Source organism: Cyprinodon variegatus, unplaced genomic scaffold (assembly GCF_000732505.1).
Source record: "Cyprinodon variegatus isolate N-32 unplaced genomic scaffold, C_variegatus-1.0 Scaffold591, whole genome shotgun sequence".
NCBI classification, from domain to species: domain Eukaryota; kingdom Metazoa; phylum Chordata; class Actinopteri; order Cyprinodontiformes; family Cyprinodontidae; genus Cyprinodon; species Cyprinodon variegatus.
In genome coordinates this window covers 409,188-416,674 of record NW_015151044.1, presented here as the reverse complement: position 1 = coordinate 416,674, position 7,487 = coordinate 409,188, and positions in this window count along the sequence as shown.

Below are 7,487 nucleotides of genomic sequence, written 5' to 3'. Positions count from 1 at the left end.
AATGAATCCAGGCTGATGACCTCAGCTTAATGAATCCAGGCTGATGACCTCAGCTTAATGAATGCAGGCTGATGACATCAGCTTAATGAATGCAGGTTGATAACATCAGCTTAATGATTGCAGGGTGATGACATCAGCTTAATGAATGCCGACTGATGACATCAACTCAGCTTAATGAATGCAGGCTGATGACATCAGCTCAGCTTAATGAATGGCGGCTGATGACATCAGCTTAGCTTAATGAATGCAGGCTGATGACCTCAGCTTAATTAATGCAGGCTGATGGCATCAGCTCAGCTAAATGAATGCAGGTTGATGACATCAGCTTAATGAATGCAGGCTGATGACATCAGCTCACCTAAATGAATGCAGGCTGATGACATCAGCTTAATAAATGCAAGCTGGTGACATCAGCTTAATGAATCCAGGTTGATGACCTCAGCTTAATGAATGCAGGCTGATGACATCAGCTTAATGAATGCAGGTTGATGACATCAGCTTAATGATTGCAGGGTGATGACATCAGCTTAATGAATGCAGGCTGATGACATCAGCTTAATGATTGCAGAGTGATGACATCAGCTCAGCTTAATGAATGCAGATTGATGACAGCAGCTTAATGAATGCAAGCTGATGTCATCAGCTTAATGAATCCAGGCTGATGACATCAGCTTAAGGAATGCCGGCTGATTACATCAGCTCAACTTAATGAATGCAGGCTGATGACATCAGCTTAATGAATGCAGGCTGATGACATCAACTCAGCTTAATGAATTTAGGCTGATGACCTCAGCTTAATGAATGCAGGCTGATGACATCAGCTCAGCTAAATGAATGAAGGCTGATGACATCAGCTTAATGAATGCAAGCTGATGACAGCTTAATGAATCCAGGCTGATGACCTCAGCTTAATGAATCCAGGTTGATGACATCAGCTTACTGAATGCAGGCTGATGACATCAGTTTAGCTTAATGAATGCAGGCTGATGACATCAGCATTCCTGTTTTAGTATCTTATTTGTCAATGCACCCTTCTGAGTTAAGACAATTATCTTCCTGTTTTACGTGATGTCATCATTTTGGCTTCCAATCTTCTCCCCCATGGTGGATATTGTCCATTGTGGCTGCTCTAATTGTTACCTTTGCCAAACATCTCAACAATTACTAATTCTGTACTGTATATCATGTCATTGATTTTTATTATGGACACAGCAGGGATCACACTTAGTGCTGTATTCCACAATGTCCACCATGGGGGAGAGGGTTGGAAGCCAAAATTAAGGCAATATGGAAAGAAGCCAAATGTCACAACCCTGAAAGGGTGACACCTAAAGGAAATACCCTACAAATTCAAACAGACACCCATAACTGAGGTCCTTGAAACAAACAAAGAAAACAATAATTTATGGTTTCTCTGCACCATGCTAAATTACTTCTAACTTAATAATAGTTTAGATGGATGTTAGTTTTAATCCTGTCTGGATAAGAGAAGGTTTGCAATTAATTCAAGCTTCTCCATTCTAATCTTGCCTTTTAATAAGTAAAATCAGTTCTTGCATCCTTATGCCACCCTGGTGAAAGATTTAATCAAATTCACTGTCAAAAGCTTGATTTGGTAATGCTGTGAGCACAGATAATCCCTGAGAGAGGTAATAGTAAAGTAGAAACTGGTGGGAAAAAAAAGATATATCTAAAAATTGGTGAACAGAAGTCCAAATAGGATCACTCTGATCACCCCGAATGACAGAACCTAAACCTTCGAACAGGGCTTTTGTGTGAGATCTTAGAGCAATCTTTTTTAAAGCTATATTCCATCTTTGTCCAGGAGGTGGCAGAAAAGTTTCAGATTAAGAAAATATATATCTTCAAAAAAATATGCAACATACCTGAAGATTTTGTACATGTTACATAATAAAACTGTTATAAAAATACTATTTTATTAAACAAATAGGTTTTAACAGAAATGCCACCGAAATGTCTCTAAGGGCTATGACAGTAGTCAAATCCCACATTTTAGTTAGTGGGTCTTCTACAGCCCTACATACATCAAAGCATACCCCCACACACTCCGACCCCAAATACAAATTCACACAATCAAATTTTTCTATTCTTGTGGGATCTCTCCTTGACTTTCATTCATTTCTACCCCATTTTTACAGCTTAAAAATTCGTTTTTAAGGTGCTTACCATAACCCTAACCATTATGTGCTCATACCTACTAACCCTAAACCCAACCTAAACTCAATTAACACCTAAGCCCTGAACCCAACCCAAAAAAGCGCTTCTGTACCAATGGGGACCAGGCAATTTATGGAAAATGGCCCCCACAATGAAACACCCACTCACACACACACACACACACACACACACACACACACACACACACACACACACACACACACACACACACACACACACACACACACTTCCATTAATTTTTTGCCATTTTCAACCCTTTCTATGCCCTAACCCTGACAATAACACTGAAGCTAATCATTAACAGCACATACCTCATCTGAACCCTAAAGTCACTTACAGCCACACTGTCAAGTTATGCCTTCAGTGTGTGCAGGTTCCCCACTTGAAAAGAATGGGAGTGTTTACGCAAGTCTAAAGAGCTGGATTCCACTTAAAGACCAACAAGATTCCTAATTTTATTCTCTTTATTTTCAAATATTTTTGTGAAGACAGGTGATCATAATGGTCTCAATGCACGTAAAAAACTTAAAGAAAACCAACAAAAGTAAATTACGAAATTATGTAAAAAATTTCTCATAGTTAATTAATATTTACAGTAGAAAAACCACTGATACCTAATTCATAATCCCAAAATACAGTGATTAACAATATCTATACTACCAGGCAAACTTTAAAGTGCATCATCAAAAATGTTTAAATACCTTAAATATCCAATCATAAAAATGTATAAAACTTTATATTTACTTAAATGTATCAATCTATGACCTACTTAATAAATTAATATTCGTTTGCAGTTATACATATATTACAGGGTTTACGATATACATTCACTCCTAAACCTATTAGCAAAAGAGCTTGTAAGGACCAGGAAAATGTCTTAAGTTTACAACAACTGGTCCTCAATTTGATGGTGAACTGGGAAAAATGGTTTACACTGATATCCTGACAGGAGCACATACACACATTTCTCATGTGGATCACTTAAGTGCCCCCACAACTACCTACAAGTCCCCACATTGTGGCACACTGATCATTGGCGATACACTGTCAAATACAGCTAAATTTATAAATCATGCTGCAGATCAGCGTCACCATGGCAGCTGCATCCTTAGCTTACTTACCATCCTTTATGTTGCGCCACAATTGGCTCAGCTTTTGAGCTGCAGTAAGGCTTACCAACCACCATGTGGCAGGAAAGTATTTCCTAATGTTTTATTTGACATGAACTATGAAAGCAGTAAAAAACAGACATGGATGTGACAATATCCCATAAAATATATTATTATGTTTTACATACAGTTTGGAACTATAAAAGTTTCATGTTTTGCTTTGGTTTCCACCATAGCTGAAAGTCACTGTGGATCTTTATCATTACCTTTCGTTGTTGTTTATCTAACCCTAGGAGGAGCAACACATGAGAGTTTTCTCTTCAAGTAGTCTCTCATATCCTAATTTTCATCCCTGCTTCCTCTGCCTGACTCATTCCTAATTTTTCTGCATCTCTAACACACACAGACACACACAGTCTTCAAAGCGCTGCTCTCAGTAAAGATGGAACAGGCTCCTTTGATCTCCCCCCGTCGACTCTGATTAATGTGTGGATTTACAGTGCAGACCTACAGGGACCTGGCAACCCTAACACCTCTGCACTTCATTGGAATCTTTTTTATTTTTTTATTTTGTAAATAAGTGCAGCACTTTATTTTATTCACCACCACAGTCATGATGATTATGTGTAGCCACTCAGAAAATAAACCAGTTGTTCATATTCACTCAAATCATAGTGCCCTCTATTCAAGAAACCCTTCTCAAACCAAAACAATCTAAGAGACCTCACAAAGTTTCTGCTCTGTTAAGCCATTTTTCCAAATGGAAATATGTTAATCTTATATTGATAGGATGTGGTTTAGAAGAAGACAGCTGTGATTACTACTGCACATTAAAATGGATTCCATTGTGCTACATACAGGAATATAGTGGGAGGATTGCTGATGAGAGCAGAGCAAATATAGGAAAACTCCGGAACAAAGGATCAAAGGATGTGTTTGCAAAGCGCACATTGTGCACTGTGCTTTGTGAATTGCCCACTGCATCCCTTATCAGGAGCCAAGCCAAAATAAGTAAACAACAAGCTAAACTTCTTCTTTCCCTCTGTGTATTTTTCCTCCAGATTCTTTCCCTGATGTATCTCCTCTCTCAACATCTCTTTCAGTCTCCATTTTGTCTTGTCTCACTGCAGTGCGATGCAGATTCTTCACAGGGTGGAGGTATGGTAGAGATAGGCGGGGTCCCATGAATAATTGTTGAAGATATTTTTACTCTGACCCACTTAAGGGTCCCTTTCGCCTTCTTCAAAAGTGTTGTAGCTTTGCTATATAATGAGTCAACATGTAATGTTTAAAGACTTTGCATGTTGCAAAACATGACCAAGTGGTGTTTCTTTCAAATTTTAAAGGCATGTTCAAAGCAGTTATTTTTGTTAATAAATTCACTTTAAGACAATGGTGTGTTTTGAGTATTCAGTTCAAATCATCTTTCAGTTCTACTGAGAGGATTCCATTCCTCCATTGCCTACATCAGTGTTCAGAAGTCAGCGGTAACAGGTTCTTTGAAGATGAGAGAGAACATGCGCAGTAACCATGCACATGCACACCCACAAAGGTCAATTCAAAATCATATGCATTTGGATTTTGAGAGGAAATCCGAGTTCCTTTCAAATTTCATACAAAAAGATCCTGATCTGGAGTTAGACCCATTACTTTTTTGTTGCAAGTTGACAGTGCTAGCTGTTTCTACTCCCACAGTGGTCTACCATCCAAATACAAACAAGGCCTGACCCACTTGACTTGGATTTCATAAAAAAAAAAAATACATAAAAAAAAAAAAAATTCTGAATAGCAAAGGATGGTTGTTATTCTCTGCTACATATTCAGTGACTTGTTAAGAGGTAATGAAACACATGTCTGATTGATAAAAGCATTTTGAAATAAATAGGGTTTACTGGATTCATTTCTGGGTTCTTTGGATTTTGTAAGTTTGATCATGTAGAAAGACACGGACCTTCACCAGTCTTAATAATGGTTTATTTTAAATTAAGCCAGGCATAATTTGTGCATATCACAATAAAATGCATTTGTTAAAAGTAAAAAAGTATATACATATTCATATGATTAAATGTAATGAAACACGTCTGATTAAAAAAAGCATATTTGAAATAAATAGCGTTTACTGGATTTATTTTATATTCTGGGTTCTTTTGATTTTGTAAATGTGATCATGTAGAAAGACATGGAAGCAAGAAAAATAACTGATACCCAACTATGTATAAAAAGTATATACATATTCATGAAATTAAATCATTAGTATGATCCCTATGTAGAATATCATTTGCTAAGAGCATAGCAAAACTTTAAATTCATAAGAACATTTCCTTCCATCAAAACCCAATGACCAAGGAAAAGATGCATTCATAACCAACAGCACCATTATAACTTGAGAGGAGCTGCACATATAGACTGCTTAGGTGGGTAAATCTGTCAATAGAAGAACTGCTGCTCCTTAAATATGATCTCTGGAGATAAAATAGTCTTTTCTGAAAGAAAGCCAGATTAACCTGTTATCATCTACCTGCTTGCATTATGTGATATAGCCATGAGGGGGATAGAAAGCAGCACTTCAAATCACTTATGTGATTTTTCAATATTTTAAGAACAACAATCTTATTACTCTTTCATAATTCTGTTTTCTTTCATAACATTTATTATTTAAAAGTTAAAGCATTTTCTAATATACCATTATCATTCTATGACTCAATTTGACTTAATACATACTGAACTCAAAAATTATGTTTTCATAGTCCTCCTTCTATCTACCTCTATTCTATTCTTAGAAGCTTTCTCTGGTCTGTTCTTGTTTGGCTGTGACTCCTTCCTGAATACAAATATTAGCAAGGCACAATCATCACCTTTGATTATAGATGATATAGTTTGGCCTGTTTTTCTGTGTTTAGTCCTGCTATGAGCTCAGCTTTTACCTTGACTAACTGTATGTTCTCTCTCTTATCCCTTTGACATGAAAACTTGCTCAGAACTCATCTGCTTAGCTGTTTCTTTCCTAGGCAGAGTCAGCTGTGAAGCTAGTTTACCGTTACCTTTTCTAACATAGAGATTATTTATGAATCAGGGCTTCTATCTTTTTCTTTTGTGTCTGCTTCTTTCACCTTGAATCCTCAGTCTGCTGTGACCAACCTGAGCCTGGTTCTGATGGGGGTTACTTCCTAATAAAAGGCAAATTTTTTTTCCTCCCCATTGTCAATGCACATGACACACAAAAGAATGAAGCCGCTCAAATTGAGATTACAGTCTCCTGGAAAATAGCTACCAATACAAAAATTACAGAAATATAGCAAAGAGCTGTAGATCACTATTATAAAAACCGAAAACATGTGATTGTGAGGGCATTTGCATATGACACAGAGTACACATGTATTTTTGTTTATTTACATGAGGTTGGCTGTACTATTCCTTTAGTCCTGTGTGTGACATGGATTGTGGGCAACCATGTAGCTTCTAGCAGCGGCTACACTCAAAAACAATCTAGAAATAAGTCAACATTTCCTAAATTAAGTGCATTATCCCTTACTTTGAGTAGGTAAATAAGATGATCTGCCAATGGAATAAGCATTTTTACTTTTAAAATAAGATTAATAGATAATATGCACTTCAAATAAGACAATGGAATTGTTTTTTCTTATTCTAAATGTATATTTTCTTGTTCCACTGGCAAAGTGTATCACTTACCTCCTCAATTCAAGAACAAATGCACTTATTTTAAGAAAAAGTGACTTATTTAGATTTCAATTATTCAGGAGGTCCCTATGATAATGCCACTGGCACTAGGAAGCCTACTACTTCCTGGTCCTACGGTAACTCTTTCCTTACATCCAGCACTATTCATATAGCTCTAATAAATTTTTCCTGTTTCTAGAAATTCTTTATTCCTCCCTGTGAGACCAGATTTACAAATAGATATGCAACAAAGCAGTTTCCCACATTTTAATGTCATGATTTGAAATACTTGGGAAAATGCTTAGAATGCCAAACTGACCTGGAACGTCCTCACCAGTTTAATGTCAGTGCTCCTTTTGCCTACTCACCTCTTTTTTTATCATTTTAAAAAAGGAGAGCTCTAACAATTTTCTCATTGTCTTAATCTCCAATGTGCACCCCCACCAACCTGCAATTTTTCCTATATTTCTCAATGTGAAAAGTCACTCAGAGATTTTCCTC